Source organism: Tachypleus tridentatus, chromosome 12 (genome assembly GCF_004210375.1).
Source record: "Tachypleus tridentatus isolate NWPU-2018 chromosome 12, ASM421037v1, whole genome shotgun sequence".
Lineage (NCBI taxonomy): Eukaryota > Metazoa > Arthropoda > Merostomata > Xiphosura > Limulidae > Tachypleus > Tachypleus tridentatus.
Window position 1 is genome coordinate 117,901,981 of NC_134836.1, and position 26,069 is coordinate 117,928,049.

The window sequence follows — 26,069 nt, forward strand, 5'->3', positions numbered from 1 at the left end:
TTCAGTTTACTCGTAGGGGTATACAGTATTTGTTTGTGAGTAGGATCTCCGGTTCGAATGTGGCTCAATCTCGTTTTCTATTTTGAGGAAATACAAAAAAAAAAAAAAATGCATAGGAGGTTTGCCATCATGAATAACTCGGAAGAGAGTGATTTTTGGTTTTTGAAACATATGGAGTTTTAACAACAGTAAAAATTATCACAGCAAAATCTTAACTGGGGGTATATCATACAAGTGATGAACTAAAGGGTTATTTGATAAATCGGCCTTGATAAACACTTAAAGAATAGTTTAATACGATATATCTTCCGGTAATTAATATATACATGGTATTTCTAAATGGTATCCATATCTGCTAAATGATATGCTGCATGAGGGCCTAGAGTGGGAACCTCTTTCGCCAGATTCAAGGACACTATTCTTAGATTCAAATATGCTAGATGTACTTCCGCAAGGTCCCTGAGTCTGTTTTGTTTCAAAAGTAAATAAAACCAAAACTAAGAGAAACAGATATTTGTATTTCTTACTTTCTAAGTAATTATGTCATACCCTATTGTAACCTGCAGAGTGCCTAGTTCTTTTATGTCATACTCTATTGTAACCTGCAGAGTGCCTAATTCTTTCAATGCTTCATGGTATGTGCACGTTTTACTGACGTTATGAGTATGTGTGTTTTTCTTATCGCAATGGCCACCGCCAGTACAGCGGTATGTCCACGGATTTATAACGCTAAAATCAGGAGTTCGATTCCCCTCGGTGGGCTTAGTAGATAGCCTGATGTGGCTTTGCTATAAGAAAAACATACACTCTTATCGCAAAGCCACATCGGGCTATCTGCTGTATACACTGAGGGAAATCGAACCCCTTATTTCAGCATTGTAAATCCGTGACCGCTGTACCAGTGGGGGACTACTGACGTCACGACAGTACAGACTGAATGTCAAGTGTTTCTTATCTAACAACATTTTAGTGTCTATTCACTGACTAACAGACAAAACACTACTGTATTGTGGTGCGAGTGGTTAAAGCAGGTAATACCACCAGACGATCTTCGGCTCCCTTTCGGATAAATTATTACTCTTGTAAGATTTAAGGACACCATTTTAAATCGTTAGTATCACTATATAATCTCACATATATGCAAAGAGTTCAGAGGTGAGCTGTAGAAAGATTCGTGTATGTTATATGATCCAAGAAAAGATGCGGGTTTGAATAAAAAGACGCTTATCGAGTTAAACCCAGTAGGTGGTTATTAGTCTGTTGGTGTTTTAGTGACCTTCATCTTTAAATTCAGTGAAAGGGAAGACCTATTAACAAAGTGTGAATTTCCTTATACGAAGTATTCTTGACCCTGTTTGAAGATATTTGAGTCACCGAAGCGTAAGACCAAACTTTCTCAACAATTGTAGCTTTCCGAAATTTACTTCGAAAGACACAACGTTTAGCGGACTTATAATTGTTACAAAACAACTTTTATTCATGCACAAATAAAGTTTTTTTTAAGTATTTGATATTAAAGTTAGTTAAAGGAGTTGTTGATAACTTCTGTTATGCATTTCAGGGAAACTTAAAACATTGTCCTAATTACTAAGTAATTTACACGTTTTTACGATTCTTGATTACAGAAGTAGGTGCAGTTTGAGGTATACTGTAAGACGATGCTGTTTTTTTTTTTTAAATTCCAAAGTTAAAACTTTACTAAAGTTAATTGTTCAATAACTACCTATATTGATCATATGTATGTTTTAAGTTTTGAAGAGTTCTATCTTCGTTTAATTCGTATCTTCCAATCTATGTTTTAATTGGAATACTTTAATTATTTAGTTCGAATATTCTACTGTACGTTTTAGTTGGAATCTTCCTATATATGTTTTAGTTTAAATATTCTGACCTATGATTGAGTTGGAATTTTCCTATCTATGATTTATTTGAAATCTTCCTATTTATGTTTTAGTGCTAATATTCTGACCTATGTTTGAGTTGGAATCTTCCTATCTATGTTTTAGTGGGAAGATTCTAACCTATGTTTGAGTTTAAATATTCTGACCTATGTTTGAGTTGGAATCTTTCTATCTATAATTTATTTTGAATCTTCCGATCTCTCTTTTAGTGTGAATACTCCTACCTGTATTTTAGTTTAAATATTCTAACCCATATTTTAGTGTGAATATTCTAACCTATGTTTGAATTTAAATATTCTGACCTATGTTTGAGTTGGAATCGCCCTATCTATGTTTTAGTGTGAATATTCTAACCTATGTTTGAGTTTAAATATTCTGACCTATGTTTGAATTGGAATCGCCCTATCTATGTTTTAGTGTGAATATTCTAACCTATGTTTGAGTTGGAATCGCCCTATCTATGTTTTAATGTGAATATTCTAACCTATGTTTAAGTTTAAATATTCTGACGTATGTTTGACTTGGAATCTTCCTATCTATAATTTATTTTGAATCTTCCTATCTCTTTTTTAGTGTGAATATTCTGACCTATGTTTGAGTTGGAATCGCCCTATCTATGTTTTAATGTGAATATTCTAACCTATGTTTAAGTTTAAATATTCTGACTATGTTTGACTTGGAATCTTCCTATCTATAATTTATTTTGAATCTTCCTATCTCTTTTTTAGTGTGAATATTCTGACCTATGTTTGAGTTAGAATCTTGCTATCTATGATTGATTGGAATTTTATTATCTGTGATTTATTTAGAATCTTCCTATCTACGTTTTAGTGTGAATACTCCTACCTGTGTTTTAGTTTAAATATTCTAACCCATGTTTTAGTTTAAATATTCTAACCCATGGTTTAGTGTGAATATTCTAACCTATGTTTTAAATATTCTGACCTATGTTTGAGTTAGAATCTTGTTATCTATGATTGAGTTGGAATCTTTCTATCTATGTTTTAGTGTGAGTATTCTAACCTATGATTTTGTTTTAATCTTCCTACCTGTGTTTTAGTTTAAATCTTATAACATATGTTTTGATTTTAACTGCTATTTTTCTATACATTTTGAACTTTTTAAACAACATTTTAGTTTAAATATTCTAATCTGAATTTCAGGTGTAACCGTTAAGTCTTTAATTTTTAGTATCAACCTTTTTATATTCTGACCTATGTTTTAGTTTTTTACGTCTGTGATTTTATTTTGAATCTTTTTTTCTTCGTTTTAGTTTAAGTCTTTTATTCCGTGTTTTAGTTTTAACCGTTATGTCTATGTTTTAGTTTCAGTCTTCTACTTTATATTTTTCAGGCTTGAATATTTTAACTTTAGTTCCCCAAATTATGTTTTCACTCTGAATTATTCCATTATCAGTTACAAGCACGAAGGTAAACGTGTTTAAAATCTGAATCGAAAAATCTGTGATTTCCAAAAATCAATGACGTATATTTTATTGTATTTACTTAAACCAATGTCCGGAATAATGTTTCTAATCAACACAAACTTAAAAGGTCGTTATTTATGTTTCTGTTGTAAATATTAATGAATTGTTTCTCGGGAATTCTGTAAAATACAACATTCTTAGGTTCAGCCAGTGTCTCTCAACGTGACGTTCTCATGCGCGGGATATTGGAGTAGGTATCAGAGAACCTTTGCGAAATATATATATATTTTTTTTTAAATTTCGCACAAAGCTATTCGAGGGCTATCTGTGCTAGCCGTCCCTAATTTAGCAGTGTCAAACTAGAGGGAAGGCAGCTAGTCATCATCACCCACCGCCAACTCTTGGGCTACTCTTTGACCAACGAATAGTGGGAATGACCGTCAAATTATAACGCCCCCACGGCTGAAAGGGCGAGCATGTTTGGCGCGACGGGGATGCGAACCCGCGACCACGAGTCGCACGTCTTAACACGCTTGGCCATGCCGGGCCACTGCAAAATATTAAAAGAGTAGATATATCCCATACTTTCAAAGCGTCCCATTAACCTGATGTTGGATTCAACCTTGAATTATTTGTTTTACCTTATTTTTTTATTAATATAAACCACTCGAATTGTTTTCCAATTATACCAGTTAGGGGCACGCGACATAAAAAATGGTCTGCGACCACTAAATTAAGCAATGTGTTACAGTGCAACAAGCTATTTTTCCTGGACTTTCTTTAAATGTGTTACTAGAATATGTAGGTTACACACGGAAACGTTTTTTTGTGAACCGCCGCAGACTCGCGGGGATTTTCCCACATAAGAAAACTGTTAACAAAATCAGAGTTTGTGGCTCTAGGGTTGTTGGATTATTTCATTGAGTATGCTGGAAATGGGGTTACTATGTCTTCAGTTCTCTGCCACCAGACACTTCACAAGGCCCGAAGTTCGTGAAAATTCCTAATTTAAAATCACATATAAAGACTCGAGAAGCGACAGAGTTAACTGAGCTTACGAGAATAACCCACATATTGTTTCAGAGTACAACTTGGAGGACAAACCAGACGTTGTTTCAAGACAGTGAGGGAGTGTTGTTTGTTTGTTTGAAGTTAAGCACAAAGCTTCCAACTGGGCTATCTGGGCTCTGCTCACCACGCACATCAAAACACGGTCTCTAATGAAGGAGTAACCCACATGTTATTTCAGAGTATTATCAGGAGAATAATCTGCACTTTGTTTCACCTGCACGTTGTTTCACTGTATTATCAACTGGTAAACTAAACGTTATTTCATAGTATTAACAGGGAATATATGTGTGTGTATGTATGTTTAATCACGCATTATGTATATATAGACATTTAGAAAACAGGTGACGCTGGTACTAGGGGAAGTGATTTAGCGGAGTGTGTTTTGTCTTTACGTTTGCAGTAATAATAGTTTATCATAAGAGTGAATGTGAAGTAGATATCAAATAAGCTATAGTTGAAGCACTTTTAAGATAACGTATCAAACACTTTGCTGGTGAAGTGAAAACATAATTACTGAAATGCACTCTACTCACACTTTAGAAATACTTCTGGAATAAATAATATGCCTAATTAATAATATACGTATCACTTAAAGCACGTGTTTTTTATGATAAAAATAAACTTGTAATTATAAATTAAACACGTGTTTTATTCTCGTACTGTTTGGTGCACCTTCTCTCACGCCCCCTAGTGGCACAGCAGTAAGTTTACAGACTTGTCGAGCTAAAAACCGTGTTCAGATCGCCCCTTAGATAAGTCATTGTGAAGCCTTGTTCTTGACTAAAAACAAATAACTTTCCAAGGGAACATTTCTCATTTTCTCTGAGCTAATTACACACACGTCACTAACACCTTTACTGTAGTAAACTCATTAATTAATTGTTTTCTTTGTCTCTTCATGTCTGTCTCAAGAAACAGTTGTTATTCCCAGATTCTAGTTCAATTATTTAACATCCCGTTTAGTTCGCTCTGACTGTATTGTAACATATTCGTGGAGGAAGTTTTATTTGGAAAAAAAAGAAAATCAATGACAGTGGACATACCTCTTTATAAATGTCTACTTTAAATGACAGTGGACATACCTCTTTATAAATGTCTACTTTAAATGACAGTGGACATACCTCTTTATAAATGTCTACTTTAAATGACAGTGGACATACCTCTTTACAAATGTCTACTTTAAATGACAGTGGACATACCTCTTTATAAATGTCTACTTTAAATGACAGTGGACATACCTCTTCACAAATGTCTACTTTAAATGACAGTGGACATACCTCTTTATGAATGTCTACTTTAAATGACAGTGGACATACCTCTTTATGAATGTCTACTTTAAATGACAGTGGACATACCTCTTTACAAATGTCTACTTTAAATGACAGTGGACATACCTCTTTATGAATGTCTACTTTAAATGACAGTGGACATACCTCTTTATGAATGTCTACTTTAAATGACAGTGGACATACCTCTTTATAAATGTCTACTTTAAATGACAGTGGACATACCTCTTTATAAATGTCTACTTTAAATGACAGTGGACATACCTCTTTATAAATGTCTACTTTAAATGACAGTGGACATACCTCTTTATAAATGTCTACTTTAAATGACAGTGGACATACCTCTTTATAAATGTCTACTTTAAATGACAGTGGACATACCTCTTTATAAATGTCAGATAACTAGGTATATAATCTAGCTGAGGTTTTCCATTTTTCTTTTTCTTTTTTTTCTGATTTTTCCGCTTTTTAACAGATTTTGACAAGATTCGGTTACGTCATTAAACCTAAATGTGTGTTTTTTTTATAGCAAAGCCACGTCGGGCTATCTACTCGGTCCACCGTAAACCTAAATGTGTGTTTTCTTACAGCAAAGCCACGTCGGGCTATCTACTCGGTCCACCGTAAACCTAAATGAAAGTTATGAATTGTAGCCACATTCAATCATTCTCGAATCTCCGTCGCACCAAACATGCTTGCCCTTTCAGCCGTGGGGACGTCATAATATGACGGTCAATCCCATTATTCGTTGGAAAAGAGTAGCCCAAGAGTTGGCGGTGGGTGATGATGACTAGCTGCCTTCCCTCGAGTATTATACTGCTAAATTAGGGTCGGCTAGCACAGATGAACCTCGTGTAGCCTTGGGTTAAATTCAAAACAAACCAAGAGATGCGTCTTTCCAACTGAATCACAACTGTGTAAGTTATTAACAGTTCACACGTTTAATAAATAACACAGTCAAGTACAGGGCCAGATTGTTCTAACAACTAGTTACGACGGTACAGAAATTTGACAAACTGTGTACATATTTACTTGTGTGAAAAACATTTTACTTCTGATGGACTCGGATCACGGGACAAAAAATGGACAATACCAAGTAGAAGGGGTAAACTAACCCTTTTCAAACAACCCTATTCTCCACCAATAAGAATAATAGTGACAGAAATATGTCCAGTAAATAACAGCATAAATGACAAACATATATCTGGTGAATAACAGTATCACACAGAGAAATATACCCGGAAATTAACAGTATCAGTGACAGAAATATACCCGGTACATAACAGTATCAGTGACAGAAATATATCCGGTACATAACAGTATCAGTGACAGAAATATACCCAGTACATAACAGTATCAGTGACAGAAATATACCCAGTACATAACAGTATCAGTGACAGAAATATACCCAGTACATAACAGTATCAGTGATAGAAAATATACCCGGTACATAACAGCATCAGTGACAGAAATATACCCAGTACATAACAGTATCAGTGACAGAAATATACCCAGTACATAACAGTATCAGTGACAGAAATATACCCAGTACATAACAGTATCAGTGACAGAAATATACCCAGTACATAACAGTATCAGTGACAGAAATATACCCAGTACATAACAGTGTCAGTGACAGAAATATACCCAGTACATAACAGTATCAGTGATAGAAAATATACCCAGTACATAACAGTATCAGTGACAGAAATATACCCAGTACATAACAGTATCAGTGACAGAAATATACCCAGTACATAACAGTATCAGTGACAGAAATATACCCGGTACATAACAGTATCAGTGATAGAAAATATACCCGGTACATAACAGTATCAGTGATAGAAAATATACCCGGTACATAACAGTATCAGTGATAGAAAATATACCCGGTACATAACAGCATCAGTGACAGAAGTGAAATACACCTGGTACATAACAGTATCAGTGTCAGAAGTGAAATACACCCGGTACATAACAGTATCCGTGACAGAAGTGAAATACACCCGGTACATAACAGTATCAGTGACAGAAGTGAAATACACCCGGTACATAACAGTATCAGTGACAAAAGTGAAATACACCTGGTACATAACCTTAACACTGACAGAAATAAAATATACATGATAAATAACCTTAACACTGAGAGAAATAAAATATACATAATACATAACCTTAACACTGACAGAAATAAAATATACATGATAAATAACCTTAACACTGACAGAAATAAAATATACATGATAAATAACCTTAACACTGACAGAAATAAAATATACATGATAAATAACCTTAACACTGACAGAAATAAAATATACATGATACATAACCTTAACACTGACAGAAATAAAATATACATGATAAATAACCTTAACACTGACAGAAATAAAATATACATGATAAATAACCTTAACACTGACAGAAATAAAATATACATGATAAATAACCTTAACACTGACAGAAATAAAATATACATGATACATAACCTTAACAGTGACAGAAATAAAATATACATGATAAATAACCTTAACACTGACAGAAATAAAATATACATGATACATAACCTTAACACTGACAGAAATAAAATATACATGATACATAACCTTAACACTGACAGAAATAAAATATACATGATAAATAACCTTAACACTGACAGAAATAAAATATACATGATAAATAACCTTAACAGTGACAGAAATAAAATATACATGATACATAACCTTAACAGTGACAGAAATAAAATATACATGATAAATAACATTAACACTGACAGAAATAAAATATACATGATACATAACCTTAACACTGACAGAAATGAAATATACATAACCTTAACAGTGACAGAAATAAAATATACATGATAAATAACATTAACACTGACAGAAATAAAATATACATGATACATAACCTTAACACTGACAGAAATAAAATATACATAACCTTAACTGTGACAGAAATAAAATACACCTGATAAATAACCTTAACACTGACAGAAATAAAATATACATGATACATAACCTTAACAGTGACAGAAATAAAATATACATGATAAATAACCTTAACACTGACAGAAATAAAATATACATGATACATAACCTTAACACTGACAGAAATGAAATATACATAACCTTAACAGTGACAGAAATAAAATATACATGATAAATAACCTTAACACTGACAGAAATAAAATATACATAACCTTAACAGTGACAGAAATAAAATATACCTGATATATAACCTTAACACTGACAGAAATAAAATATACCTGATAAATAACCTTAACACTGACAGAAATAAAATATACATGATACATAACCTTAACACTGACAGAAATAAAATATACATGATACATAACCTTAACACTGACAGAAATAAAATATACATGATACATAACCTTAACACTGACAGAAATAAAATATACATGATACATAACCTTAACACTGACAGAAATAAAATATACATGATACATAACCTTAACACTGACAGAAATAAAATATACCTGATAAATAACCTTAACACTGACAGAAATAAAATATACATGATAAATAACCTTAACACTGACAGAAATAAAATATACATGATACATAACCTTAACACTGACAGAAATAAAATATACATAACCTTAACAGTGACAGAAATAAAATATACCTGATAAATAACCTTAACACTGACAGAAATAAAATATACCTGATAAATAACCTTAACACTGACAGAAATAAAATATACATGATACATAACCTTAACACTGACAGAAATAAAATATACATGATACATAACCTTAACACTGACAGAAATAAAATATACATGATACATAACCTTAACACTGACAGAAATAAAATATACATGATACATAACCTTAACACTGACAGAAATAAAATATACCTGATAAATAACCTTAACAGTGACAGAAATAAAATATACCTGATAAATAACCTTAACAGTGACAGAAAGAAAATATACATGATAAATAACCTTAACACTGACAGAAATAAAATATACATGATAAATAACCTTAACACTGACAGAAATAAAATATACATGATACATAACCTTAACAGTGACAGAAATAAAATATACATGATAAAAACCTTAACACTGACAGAAATAAAATATACATGATAAAAACCTTAACACTGACAGAAATAAAATATACATGATACATAACCTTAACACTGACAGAAATAAAATATACATGAAACATAACCTTAACAGTGACAGAAATAAAATATACATGATAAATAACCTTAACAGTGACAGAAATAAAATATACATGATACATAACCTTAACCGTGACAGAAATAAAATATACATGATACATAACCTTAACAGTGACAGAAATAAAATATACATGATAAATAACCTTAACAGTGACAGAAGTAAAATGTACATGATACATAACCTTAACAGTGACAGAAATAAAATATACATGATAATTAACCTTAACAGTGACAGAAATAAAATATACATGATAAATAACCTTAACACTGACAGAAATAAAATATACATGATAAATAACCTTAACACTGACAGAAGTAAAATATACATAATACATAACCTTAACACTGACAGAAATAAAATATACATGATAAATAACCTTAACACTGACAGAAATAAAATATACATGATAAATAACCTTAACACTGACAGAAATAAAATATACATGATAAATAACCTTAACACTGACAGAAATAAAATATACATGATACATAACCTTAACAGTGACAGAAATAAAATATACATGATAAATAACCTTAACACTGACAGAAATAAAATATACATGATACATAACCTTAACACTGACAGAAATAAAATATACATGATAAATAACCCTAACACTGACAGAAATAAAATATATACATGATAAATAACCTTAACAGTGACAGAAATAAAATATACATGATAAATAACCTTAATTGTGACAGAAGTAAAATATACATGATACATAACCTTAACAGTGACAGAAATAAAATATACATGATACATAACCTTAACAGTGACAGAAAATATACATGATACATAACCTTAACACTGACAGAAAGAAAATATACCTGATAAATAACCTTAATAGTGACAGAAATAAAATATACATGATACATAACCTTAACACTGACAGAAATAAAATATACCTGATAAATAACCTTAACAGTGACAGAAATAAAATATACCTGATAAATAACCTTAACAGTGACAGAAAGAAAATATGCATGATAAATAACCTTAACACTGACAGAAATAAAATATACATGATAAATAACCTTAATTGTGACAGAAGTAAAATATACATGATACATAACCTTAACAGTGACAGAAATAAAATATGCATGATACATAACCTTGACAGTGACAAAAATAAAATATACATGATAAATAACCCTAACACTGACAGAAATAAAATATATACATGATAAATAACCTTAATTGTGACAGAAGTAAAATATACATGATACATAACCTTAACACTGACAGAAAGAAAATATACCTGATAAATAACCTTAATAGTGACAGAAATGAAATATACATGATAGATAACAGCATATCTTACAGAAGTATATAAGGTTAATAACCTTATCAGCGACAGTGACAAAATTACTCCATACTTTTACTTAAGTTTCTTCATCTGTGACAGTTTCACTCTTCTTTGTTAGGCTAGTGTAGTTTGTTTTCAAGGAAGTAATATTTATTTATTGGTCATGTTATCATGGCCACGTGGTTTTAATCTCTTGTTTACTGGACCACAGTATCTCACACCAGCAGTTGGTTGGTAAGTAACGCAAAGTTGGTTGCTTTTTGTACAGTAAAGTATTATAAGTATTTAAGGATGAATATATATTTTTGTGAACTGCTATTCTATTCTAGGACCTCGCATGGCCTTTTGGTGAGGAGGCACTCGACTCGCAATCTGCGGAACTGCGAATTTGAAACCATTCATCGAACATGCTCGCCCTTTCACCCGCTGGAACATTGTAAAGAGTCGTCCAATCCCAGTAGCTCAAGAGTTAGCAGTAGATGGTATATACTTGTTGCTTCCCTTCTGTTAGGGAAGCAGATGGTTTGGAACAAAAGTTGAAATAAATTTGTTTATCTAGTTGATTATAGGGCGAAACGAAATGTTTTCAACTCTTGTTTGTGTGAAAAGGTCTTGGACTGTAATTTATCCAAGTGTGGGTACTAATTGGTAAGTCTCGCGATATAATTGTTACTCCGGTAAACGAACATTAATCCTATATTACTTCTTAAACGTTCGTGTTTTTCTCAGAACATGAACGTAGGTACTTGAGCTATGCCATCGGCCCGGCATGGCCAGGTGGGCTAAGGCGTTCGACTCGTATTCCCAGGGTCACGCGTTCGAATCCCCGTCACACCAAACATACTCGTTCTTTTAGTCGTGGGTGCGTTATAATGTGACGGTCAATCCCACTATCCGTTGGTCAAAGAGTAGCCCAAGACATGGCAGTTGGTGGTGATGACTAGCTGCCTTCCATCTTGACTCACACTGCTACATTAGGGACGGCTAGCGCAGATAGCCCTTGAGTAGCTTTGTGTGAAATTGAAAACAAAACAAGCTATGCCATCACAGTAACAACTCATGCTTTTAATACTATTTTTTAAAGCTAACTGAAGGATGAAAACATTTTATAATTAGTTCTGTAAACTGTGACGCTGAGTAACTCTCGAAAAAAAAATGTGAACCAAAACGTCGGATAGAATAAAAATCATTTATCTAAAGTTTTGTTGTTTTTCTTGAAAAACTTACGTTTCTCCCTTGTTTAATATCATTTTCAGTTCTGATTGGTTGAAATATTTAAAAGTTTTTCTTTATGAGTACATGAAGAAACAGCCCCATTACTACTTGAATATTGTGTGTGCGTGTGATGGGGTATTCTTAAATTGAACACCTATTATTAAAACCTAATTTAAGTCTTCATAAAATGACGTCCCCGTTAGTACGGCGGTAAATCTACGGATTTACAATGCTAAAATGAGGGATTCAATTCCTCTCCCTGAACTCAGTAGATAGCCCGAGGTGCCCTTGCTAAATGAAAACACACACACTCGTAAAATGACTCTTAGGTTTATGTTCTTACTTTTCTTAGACAGAGAGCATTTATTTTTCTCAAAAATATGTGTAGTTAACAATAATAACTTCCAATCATAGCAAACTATGTACTTGTTTGTTTGTTTAGAATTTCGCGCAGAGCTACACAAGAGCTATCTGCGCTACCCGTTCCCTAATTTTGCAGTGTAAGACTAGAAGAAAGGCAGCTGGTCATCACCACTCACAGCCAACTCTTGGGCTACTCTTTTACCGACGAATAGTGGGATTGACTGTAACATTATAACGTCCCCCTGGCTGAAAGGGCGACCATATTTGCTGCAACAGGGATTCGAACCCGTGACCTTCGGATTACGAGTCGAGTGCCTTAACCACCTGGCCATGCTGGGCCTCGCTCAAAGCTATTTGAGGGTTATAACATAACATAGAATAAACACTAATGTCTTTATGACAGACATACATAATTACAATTGTGGCTCACCAGCTCATAATAAGCAATCATACCACAACAATTGTTATAATACACGTCTTGTTCTCGGCTAATCGATACTACACTAAAATATGTAGGTATAATAAAAAAAAGACTACAAAACTCTGATTCATTTTGTTTTGTTCGTATCTTTATATTTTTTGTAAATATACATCACGTATCTGTTCAAATCTGTTGAACGCCTTAACCCGCTTGGCTTTGCCGGTCCTACTATGTTCTTAAAGCGAAACTAAAATCTGTTTAACCAACAGTAAAGATAACAAAAACACGTTTTTCATGTTTTAGTTGATGACTGAATTTTCGTTCCTTCACCCATAGAGGTGTTATAATGTTACAGTCAATCCCACTATTCGTTAGTAAAGAGTAACCCAAACGTTGGCGGTGGGTGGTGATGACTAGCTGCCTTCCCTCTAGTCTTACACTGCTAAATTAGGGACGGCTAGCGCATATAGCCCTTGTATAGCTTTGCGCGAAACTCATGACAAGCGACATCTAATAAACTGAATTCAACCTATGAAAGGCCGAAGCAGTTGCCAATGTAAGCGAATAGGAACAATTATGTGAGCAACCTCTTCCAATTTACATTTTATAACAAAGCCCGGGGGTCACCCGTTCCTCTTTCTGGCTTCTTGTTAGCTGCCTTCCATTTAGTTTTCCGCTGCCAAATTAGGAACAGCTAGCGCGGATGGTCCTCTTGTAGCTTTGTACGAAATTTTTCGAATTTTACTGTAGAGAATCAACCAAAGTTAAGCTTACGTTTTGATACTTGCTGCCTCAAAGTTTACTGTTTATCATAACCTTGTATGCCCAGTCAGGTTGTTTACCAAGATAATGCTAGCTGACGAGTATTTTTAAGAGTTTCATAATTTCAGTAATGGCTTTCTTGTTTTAGAAAATGTCATTAAGCTATAACGTCATTTTCTCTTTCTCCGCTTTTATTTTATAAGAAATTGATATAATTATTCTATTCTTATTGTAGCCTGAGATTTTTTTTTGTTTAAGTTTCTCCATTTTGTGTTGACCTAATAATATCCAAATATAGAAACATGAAAACCACTCCTATTTTATAAATTATAAGGTTTCAATTTTTTTTTTTTTTTTAACGTTACCTGTACCGTAAGTCTCCGACCTATCGTTAGCTGCGTAGCGAGCGTGTCTCGAGAGTGGCGCGTGCAATGACCTGAATCAACTTTCATGAGTCGAACAGAGTATCTGGGTCTTTGGAAGCTTTATCGGGAACACAGTATCGCCAAGTAATAAGTTTTGAAGATTTCCCACCAAAAGTACGTTTGTTTTTCATCGTAATGAACCTCACTGGTCAGGGTTCCATTAAAATAATCATTACCCTTTCCACTGGTCTGTATTTAGGCTAGGTCGAGGGTAGTTCCAAGTTAAAATGTTGCGTGGTTTTTAAAATGAACAGAAACTGAACACTTTACGATGGTACATTGTTCCATACGTGGATTTCGCTCAGCAGGATGTCAGTGTCCTGCGTCATGTTAACTGTGGAGGGCCTACACGGTTTTCTATTGGCTGTCCTATATTTCACGTGCCTTCGAGGTAAACGAGAACGTTATCAGTTTCCACTGACTTTCTTTTTCTTCCTCTGTTTAGAAAGTAATAAATATATTCCACCAATCTCGAACGTATTCATAGTACCACTACTTCTACACAGGAACAATTTCTTTGTTTATTTTCATAACTTACTACACAATCAAATCCAGTGCCTTTATAGGAAATGTGTTTCATCCGTGATGATATGTTTACTATATATTAACTAGCAACAGCTAAATTTAACGTGAGTATTACATTAAGCCTTTTTTCTCTTTATGTTTCTGTGAAACACAAACGGCAGATTTTTGTCTGTCGGTTATCACGTTTTTTGCCACAGTTGTATCTCTAAGCAAAATTTCATATATATATATATATTTTACTTTAGTTCGACTAGTCAAATTACCATATTTAGGACCACTTTAAAAAGTCCACACCTACACTTAACCACAATACTCAGAATTACCTGCCTGATGCTTATTGTCAGGTGATGTCTCCTCATTATTTATGTATGTTGTGTAATTGCTGTTTCCTCACTGGCTCGTTTTGCTACAGAGTAAAGTGAAACCAATGAATACCAAATGATTGCGGGAAAACGCACTTGAATAGGCGACAGTCCGGCCTGCTTATGTAATCTTGTTCTCTTTGCCAAATTTCTCGTCAAGAAACCATCTGTGACCTTTCCTCTTAATTTTCTGCAGAAACATTAATAATAGCATATGAACACTTACTGTAAAGGTGGAGGCACGTGCCCCTTCTGCCTGTGTGTTGGGGTGTCTTAGGAAGAATGTTTGTACGTCTTGTATATATTTAAACTCCTGGAGAGCTGTATTATATTATTCAGAACTTTATAACTTGTATTTCAGTCATAATTTTTCAGAGTACAGACAACTCATTGGATAGTTTTGCAATAGCAACACTTTCATCTGCATATCGAACTTCACTACGTCCCATGTACTCAATGGTAGAGCGCCACTTACAGTTTCTTTACGATATTACATACCGCTGGCTAAAATCTTAAGGCCAATGAACATAAAGAAAAAATATGCATTTTGCGTTGTTAGACTCAACCACTTATTTGAGTTTAGCTTCGAAAGATGAAAATAAGAAACGGGAAAATAAAAACCTTTTTTAGTATTTAATAGCGAAAATGTGAAGACTATGAAATTAGCCTAAATATTAGCTGGTCAAAAGTTTAAGGTTATACCAGAAAGAAGTCCTAAACAGGGTATGAAATATACAACAAGAGGTCTCAGTAGTGAGTTGCACGGCCGTCATTGCGAATAACTTCAAACATTCGCTTTGGCATGGTCGATATAAGCGTTTGCAGAAGGCTGGCTGGAATGTTATTCCAAGTGGTGAAGATGGTTTCACGAAGATCATGTACTGTTTGGAATTGACGTCCATTTCTAAAGACTTCTCTTGCCATCCACCCCCAAACATTTTCAATGGGATACAGTTTGGGCGAACACGCTGGATGGTCCAAAAGAATCACGTTATTCTCTATGCAAAAGTCCTTTCTCCTGCGGGCATTGTGGATTGCAGCGTTGTCCTGCTGAAAGATCCAGTCATTTCCACATAAGCGAGGGCCTTTAGTCAATAAGGATGCTCTCTCCAACATGCCAATGTAACCAGCTGCTGTTTGACGCCCCTGTATAACCTGAATCTCCATTGCTCCATGGAAGGAGAAAAAACTCCAGATCATGATGGAACCTTCTCCACCCTGTCGTGTAGAAAATGTCTCAGGTGGGATATCCTTATCGTGCCAGTAACGTTGCAAGCCATCTGGACCATCCAGGTTAATTTTTTTCTCATCAGAGAACAAAACCTTCGTCCACTTTTCTACGTCCCATGTTTGGTGCTTCTCAGCAAAGTTTAACCGAGCTGTTTCGTGGTGTGGAAGGAGGCGTGGCCTTTGAAGACGTTTACGGTTTTTAAAGCCTTTCTCTCGTAGATGCCGCCTTATTGTTCTTGAGCTGCATTCTGCGTCCGTAAGGGCCTTAATCTGGTTCGACGATCGGCTGGTGTCTTGCCGGACAACTCATCGAATCCTCCTGCTCAACACCGGCGAAGTTTTCTTGGGCTGACCACTTGAAATTCTCGTTCCGTATCCCTCAGGGTCTTTTAAGAAATTTGCAACAGCAGTTTTACTAAGCCTAATCTCACCAGCGATGGCACGTTGAGAGAGACCTTGCTTTTGCAGCTCGACAATTCTGCCATGTTCAAACTCTGTCAACATTTTAGCCTTTGCCATGTTTTTACCCAATGTAACACAGGAGATGTCAGTGGGAGATGTTGACAACGTTAATGCTTGAACACAAACGACTAAATTTCGTTTCGTGTTTACCGATCAACGCTTCGTTTCAGTATGGTCTTAAACTTTTGACCAGCTAGTATTTAGGCAAATTTCATATTGTTCACATTTTTCCTATTAAATGCTAAAAGAGTTTTTTTTTTTTTTTCCCTTTTCTTATTTTCATCTTTCGAAGCTCTACTCAAATAAGTGGTTGAGTCTAACAATGCAAAATGCATATTTTTCTTTATGTTTATTGACCTTACGATTTTGGCGACCAGTGTAGTTTCGCTTTCCATACCATCCCATACATGAAACAGTTTAGAGTATTTTTAAAGCACTACACTTGTTATTATTTCAGGTTATTACCAGCTGTGTAAACTTTTTCTTATTGGTTAGTTTAGGGGCAAAAACATGCTATAACACTGATTAATGATTATATTCATTAAACTTGACTTTACATTGTTACACGTTATTGTTGAAACAAATGTAATGAAGAAATGCTTAGAACATAAATACGTCGACCATACTTTAGTTATGTTAAACACCAAACTTCGGTCCGAGTTTCATAGTTACCAGTTGAGCTCTTTAATTGTTAATTTATATTTGTCTCGTTATTTTAGCTAAGTAGGTCTTTCTTTGGTTTCTTAAGTTCTAATAGTCATGCTTCTACGTTATGAGGAATAAATAACGTTATCAATTTAAAGCAAGGTTGTCAACTGAATCAAACCACGTTATTTAGTGAAGTCATGGCTGTCACCTCAGTCAAACCATAACATTCAGTGAAGTCATGGCTGTCACCTCAGTCAAACCATAACATTCAGTAAAGTCATGGCTGTCACCTCAGTCAAACCATAACATTCAGTGAAGTCATGGCTGTCACCTCAGTCAAACCACGCTATTCAGTGAAGTCATGGCTGTCACCTCAGTCAAACCACGCTATTCAGTGAAGTCATGGCTGTCACCTCAGTCAAACCATAACATTCAGTGAAGTCATGGCTGTCACCTCAGTTAAACCATAACATTCAGTGAAGTCATGGCTGTCACCTCAGTCAAACCATAACATTCAGTGAAGTAATGGCTGTCACCTCAGTCAAACCATAACATTCAGTGAAGTCATGGCTGTCACCTCAGTCAAACCACGCTATTCAGTGAAGTCATGACTGTCACCTCAGTCAAACCACGCTATTCAGTAGAGGCATGGTTGACACCTCAGTCAAACCACGCTATTCAGTGAAGTCATTACATCAATATTCATTGCTCCTGTTACACCAAAAGAATGTGCCAACCCTTACTGAATTTGAACTAATAAATAAGTTGTTTGAAGCAAAGCTTCCAGGTAGTGAACATACTCTTCCACTATAAAGAAATGAAACCATAAAAAAGTATGACAAGCAGTCCATCTTCTAGTCATGGTAATCCGTTTCATATTAATCCAAGTTTTACTTATTTGTCCAGTTGTCGTCGTACACTCCCCCCCCCTTTGGTTTTGCCATTGTTTCTAACACGTGAAGCCTAAAACAGTTGTGAACAAATGAACAGTTGGAAAACCAGTTATTTAGCTTACATGTTTATAGAGCGCGCTAACATTTAAAACATCAGTACAACATTCTAACAAACTATATATCAATATAACTATATACCAAGAAAATTCGTGATCAAAATTAAACGTCTTCTCCACTTACGTGAATAAACAGTGAATAAACTAAATCCTGCACCATGTGTTTCATGTTCATTATTTTGTGTAAAAAGTATTTTGACATTTTTAAAAAGTAATTACACAAAACATTTTATGTTTCTGTCATGGCTGGACCAATTCCATTTCCATCAGCGGAACTATATTCTTTTCTCAGCTTGAAGTCCATTAGAGGAACTTTATTTAGCTTTCACTACACCAGGGATCTTAACTCGTTTCTTAGATTTTATTGCACCAGGGAGACTATATTTAATTTTTAATTTTCAGTCCACTAGAGGAACTTTATTTAGCTTTCACTCCACCAGGGATCTTAACTCGTTTCTTAGATTTTATTGCACCAGGGAGACTATATTTAATTTTTAATTTTCAGTCCACTAGAGGAACTTTATTTAGCTTTCACTCCACCAGGGATCTTAATTCGTTTCTTAGATTTTATTGCACCAGGGAGACTATATTTAATTTTTAATTTTCAGTCCACTGGAGGAACTATACCTGCTTCCTAACTTTTTTTTTTATTCCACCAGGCCCAGTCAAATTTAGAAACACGTTAAGCAATGTTGTTTATTTCAACATGTGTAAGTTCCACTTAAGTAGTTCTCCGAGCAGTTTAAGTTGTTTTTAGTAAATTTATACAAATGTAGGTTTCTTACAGAAAGAGCTGTCTCTGCTCTGCCCACCACGGGTACTGAAACCTGATATTTACAAGTCTGCAGAGATACCACTGTGCCACTTGGGGCACTTGTTTGGCGTTACACGCGAGACTATACAAAGAGCTAAAACGCTATGCCTACCGCCGGTGTCTAAAACGCGATGTAGTTAAACGGGCAGACTTTTCACTGAGCCATTTTGAAGTATCATGACGCTTTGTTAACTTGCTCGTTTCCCGATAGGTGTGAAAGTACGTTGCGATTTTGAAGTGGAACAAATATGAATTAAGCCTAGGTGATTCTGGACGGAAGAACAACCTGCTCAAGATCACTGGAGTAAGTTGGTGAAGAAGTCTGATCGATACAGAGCTTGTTATTGTTGCAAGTAAACGGTCACTGGATCAGGTGGTGAGAGATCTGACCAGACTTTAGAGTAGTCAGATCTTGTCACAGACAGTCACAAAGCTACACCAGGAGTATCTGTGCTAGCTGTCCATAATTTAGCAGTGTAAGACTAGAGGGAAGGCAGCTAGTCATCACCACCCACCGCCAACTCTTGGACTACTTTATTACCAATGAATAGTGAGATTGACCGTGATATTATAACACCCCACGGCTGAAAGGGCGAGCATAGTTGGTGTGACGGGGATTCGAACTCGCGATCCTGAGATTACGAGTCGAGTGTCTTAACCACATGGCCATGTCCGTCCACTGACTAGAGTGTTACATGTTTTTCACGAGAAATGCTGTTAGCTGCTGGAGGTGGCTAAAGTTATTACAGTGAACAACCATGAAGATTGAAGAGCCCTAGGGCCAGACGAGAGGAGGTCACATTAGAAACTAAGTTAATTGTATACAGGAGCCCGAGTCGATATTTGGTAATGTCCAGGACTTAAGCTAAGGTTTATAAACATTAAATCTGAAAAACTCTTTGGTCTCAGCCGTCAGTACCTAACATACATATTCACCTTATTACATTTGATCACATATACTTGTAATGTGACGTCATCCTATGAAATGCGTATGACGTCAGACCTGAAGACTGCAAGGCTTTTTTTATTCTCAAAAGTACGGGGTGGTCATGTGACTCGAAAGTGAATATTGTTACCTGTTTGACAATAATTAGAATGAGGGGAGTGGAATAGCGTAGTTTTGTCTATAGTTCCTTCTAACTTAACAATAATTAGAATGAGGGGTGTGGAATAGCGTAGTTTTGTCTATAGTTCCTTCTAACTTAACAATAATTAGAATAAGGGGTGTGGAATAGCGTAGTTTTGTCTATAGTTCCTTCTAACTTAACAATAATTAGAATGAGGGGTGTGGAATAGCGTAGTTTTGTCTATAGTTCCTTCTAACTTAACAATAATTAGAATGAGGGGTGTGGAATAGCGTAGTTTTGTCTATAGTTCCTTCTAACTTAACAATAATTAGAATGAGGGGTGTGGAATAGCGTAGTTTTGTCTATAGTTCCTTCTAACTTAACAATAATTAGAATGAGGGTGTGTGGAATAGCGTAGTTTTGTCTATAGTTCCTTCTAACTTAACAATAATTAGAATGAGGGGTGTGGAATAGCGTAGTTTTGTCTATAGTTCCTTCTAACTTAACAATAATTAGAATGAGGGGTGTGGAATAGCGTAGTTTTGTCTATAGTTCCTTCTAACTTAACAATAATTAGAATGAGGGGTGTGGAATAGCGTAGTTTTGTCTATAGTTCCTTCTAACTTAACAATAATTAGAATGAGGGGTGTGGAATAGCGTAGTTTTGTCTATAGTTCCTTCTAACTTAACAATAATTAGAATGAGGGGTGTGGAATAGCGTAGTTTTGTCTATAGTTCCTTCTAATTTATACTTTTCTTCGATATTTTTTAATTCGTGTAAGCGTCGATGATGTCCCATTAAACATTTTTTGTTGTATTTATATTATTTTCTAGCAATAGCTGAGTCTATATTTGGGGATTAGTTACAAGAGGGAAATCCTTTTATTATTTACTGCAATATTTTGAGGTACGAAATTCCTCGAGTACGTTAACCGTTAACTTAGCTGAACTGACGAGAGTCGACATGGTGCAACTACTTTATGAAACTGTTCTTTAATCAGTGTCACTTTGTAAACTGTTTGTTCAATAATCAGTGTCACTTTGTGAACTGATCGTTCAATAATCAGTGTCACTTTGTGAACTGTTTGTTCAATAATCAGTGTCACTTTGTGAACTGATCGTTCAATAATCAGTGTCACTTTGTGAACTGATCGTTCAATAATCAGTGTCACTTTGTGAACTGATCGTTCAATAATCAGTGTCACTTTGTGAACTGATCGTTCAATAATCAGTGTCACTTTGTAAACTGTTTGTTCAATAATCAGTGTCACTTTGTAAACTGTTTGTTCAATAATCAGTGCTATTTTGTGAAGTTATTTTAATGATCAGTGTTACTTTGAATAATGCATTGTAAGTTTTAAAATTTACAGGCCAACGTTTATTCCAATATAACACAAATACCCAGGTTGCTATCAGTTTAAAATTTTAAACATTAAACAGATAGATTATTTTAAAACCATTAGTTTTTCAGTTACATTGAAATGATTATTTCCTATATGTTACAGTACTCATGAAACGACATTACAATCCAAACGCTAAGAAACAACAACGTTTTGGGAACGTGTACAGCATCACATGGCCAAGTAAACAGAAATTATAATGTTTCTCTAATTAATCTGTTATAAATTCGAAAGCTATAACTTAAGCAATGTAAGCTATAGCTAAAACATATGAACTGGATAACTGACACCCATAGCAACGAGAAGTTTACACTTTTGTAACATAGTTATAGCCCGAGGGGGTACATCGGCAGAGCCTCAATCTTAGATCAGTGCCAAATTTCTTTTTAGCTTACACAGCTCTTTGGAACGTTTACCAAAGTAAAAGTTGGAAACTTGCAATTACCTAAAGGCTGTTCTTAATTGGTCTCACATACGATATATTCGATGAATTAAGTGTATATTTTAATTAACGACACGGCAACCTTAAGTGATGCGTGACAACGAATTCTACAGCCGATCAAGTAAGCATTTTAATGGCTGTTCGTTAAAGAGAAAAAAACACCTCACTGTTCCAACAGTTACCACATAATAGTGGTACAAAATGTTGTCCAACTACCATCAAAACAAATAATTTTTTTTAATTGAATGACATAATTTAAACATAGTCTGGTAGTTAGTGTTCTTATGTAAGCGAAATGGTGGTTTTCGTGTACTCGATAAATATGATGAACAGTAATGCTAAAATCCTAGTTTCGATACTCGTGGTGAGCACAACAAAGATATCCCCTTGTTCGTGCTTATCATTACACAAAGACATATTTTCCACTGTTCATGGGTAAACAGGTACATTATGTGTGCGTAACTAAGTATGATTAGGCTTAATATTATGAAATTGTCCCTAAACCCATGAACGCGTTTCCAGGTAACCAGGATATGACGTATTTAACTTACTAAGAAGATAATTCCGAAGACCTAAAAACGTATTTTACAATAACGGAAGTGATGCCATTCTTGTTGAAATGACGAAATAACAACTGACACAAGGAAACCGGCCACAGCCTGAGAACCTTTTTATTTGTTTTACGGAAATTTTGGTGATTTCGTTGTTATTAAAGAATATCGTGTTTGACAGATAATAACGTCAAGTTTTGAATGCCGCCATGATTTCGAATTTTGAAGATAGTCTCGAACGCAGGCAACAGTTAACCAAACAGCTTCCGTTCTGATAAAAATAAAAGTTCGTCATTTTCCATGTGTTTGTTTTCTGAAGCGTTTATCTCGTTTGTTTGTTTTTTTTACTTCTAGGAAGAAATCACTACTCAGGCTGGTTAATGGTAACATACAAAACATTCGATTCGATTGTACGGGATAGCCCGAGTTACTCCCCAATGTTGTAGTTTTATCTTTTATCTTTTTTTTTTCTTTTCTTCTGTGTGAGACAAATGTAGTACTTTATATAGGCTGACTTTACACGATCGAATAATCAAATATCTTTGGACTTAAACCAGTCCAGAAAAACTAAGAATGCTATTTTCAGAATTGTTCATTAACAAAGGAAATCTCGATACCAGACAGTAGTGAACAGTTTTGGCATAAAAAATTATGCCAAGTGTACTCTACAAGGAATTGTGTGTTTTTTTTTCTTATAGCAAAGCCACATCGGGCTATCTGCTGAGTCCACCGAGGGAACTACAAAGAGTAAAGGGTGGCTTAGTACTGTATGTGATTGCTTATAATCAATTTGTTGATTTCCAGAATTCGCGCAAAGCTACAAAGGTGTTAGCTGTCTTGAAATCTGAACTGACAGACTAGCAGAAAGGTAACTAATCAACAACGTCCGCCAACTCTTTGAAAGCCTTACTGGCCTTTCCAAGTTCGGACACAAAAACCTGAGTTACTATGATATAAATAATGACACACGTCATTATTAACTTTTAACCTTAAAAAATCACTGATTTTACGTATTAATTTGCTTTATAATCTCGCGTACTATCGTCTTAGAATTAAATGGTATACAAAAGGGAAATCAGCACCCGCCGCCAACTCTTATCTGGTCGAATGGTGGGTTTGATCGTCATTCGTATAACGTACTCACGGTTACACGTCTTTATTTATTTATTTTTATTTCCGAAAACGGACTGCGAACCATGGACGATCGGATTCGCGGTTCGAACCTGCTGACTGTTAACTCATTTGTGATCCCGTTTAGTAAGAAATCCTGAGAAGTAAATCATGGAATCTCTTATACGTGCCAAGAACACTCAGTTAAGTAAGTCATGGAATCTCTTATACGTGCCAAGAACACTCAGCTAAGTAAGTCATGGAATCTCTTATACGTGCCAAGAACACTCAGCTTAGTAAGTCATGGAATCTCTTATACGTGCAAAGCACACTAAGCTAAGTAAGTCATGGAATCTTTTATACGTGCCAAGAACACTCAGCTAAGTAAGTCATGGAATCTTTTATACGTGCCAAGAACACTCAGCTAAGTAAGTCATGGAATCTTTTATACGTGCCAAGCACACTCAGCTAAGTAAGTCATGGAAACTTTTATACATGCCAAGAACACTCAGCTAAGCCTACTTGCTGCTGCTTTTCTATGACTTATCAAGTCAGCTCGCTTTTGTTCTGAATTTCACATAAACCTACATGAAGGTTATTTTACCAATGAACAGTGGGATTGACCGTCACAACGGAAAAGAGCGATCATGTTTGGTGTGACGGGGAATTCGAACCCGCGATTTCTGATTGCGAGTCGACCGCCCTAACCACCTGGCCATGCCGAACCTTATCCAATCAGAAGAACTTGGTATAATATTATTCTGACTAGCCCTACCTACACTGGAAGGGTTGAAATATATCAAGTCATGAAAGTGATTAGAAGATCACAAGGAAAAACCACTGTAACTAAGTGCCCTAAATAACAGTTTGGTTTTATCGAGGTACGAAAACTCTTTCCCATTGGTTTATATAGCTTTAACTCCAACGTAAAGTGCAAAAAATACGACCAAATTTATTTTATGATTGAACATGGTTTGTTTTAAAAGCAAAACTGCACTGGGTTATCAGCTGTGTTCACTCAGGGAATCGGGCGTCGGATTTTAATAAGTCCGTAAAATTGCCGGAACAAGTAAGAAGATTGATAGTTTGTAAAGCTTGCTTTCCTCCTCACGAGGGGTAGGGGAAAGTTGAGTTAAAGTTTCGACTTAACGTTTTATTACACGAATAATGTACGTTTATTAGCCGTATCAACAGTATACGACTTATCGTCAGGTGATTCTATATTGCTTGATATACGATTACGTAACTATGCTAACCTTGGACGACAACACGAATATTTCAGTACAGCAGTTTTGTATAACTCTTAACGTTATAGAGTTACAGAAGGCGTGTAAATAACTACACAGAATGAGAATCAAACCATTAATTTGTTTATTGATGAGTAATGGATCATCGCAGGGATTAAATCTTAATTGTACAGTTTTAAACCCTGAAGCTTAAACCAGAGCCACTGGAGAACTTTGACGTATTTCTTCCTTTTATTATTTTTATTTTTAAGAGACTTACAAAACTTACGCAAAAATATTACAACGTCAACTTGTGCGTATAAACACAGCATGTTTTTCCACAATACCTTTTTGGGAAAAGGGCTTTTTCTTAATTTATCTGTTACGTATAACACAGATAACCCTCGTGTAGCTTTGCGCGAAATTATAAACAAACCAAACTTGTAACGTATATTTATATTATTTAAACGTCTGGACAGTCAAGAGAATAATAAAGATGTGATACACATGACGTCATAACGTAAGTCGAAACATTCGGATAAATTTCTCCACTACAAAGTAACTTATTAATGAATAAACCTGTTGGGTGTAAAGTAACTCTTAATGAATAAACCTGTTAGATGTAAAGTAACTCTCTATGAATAAACCTGATAGATGTAAAGTAACTCTCTATGAATAAACCTGTTAGATGTAAAGTAACACTCTATGAATAAACCTGTTAGATGTAAAGTAACTCTCTATGAATAAACCTGTTAGATGTAAAGTAACTCTCAATGAATAAACCTCTTGGGTGTAAAGTAACTCTCAATGAATAAACCTGTTAGAT

The 26,069-nt window shown here is 34.9% G+C and overlaps 1 protein-coding gene across 1 annotated transcript in view; it reads right to left on the reverse strand.

Annotated features, from left to right (window-relative positions):
• LOC143234480 (patched domain-containing protein 3-like) overlaps nt 1-26,069 on the reverse strand; it is a 39,759-nt gene that overhangs the window by 6,672 nt on the left and 7,018 nt on the right. The window lies entirely within an intron of this gene.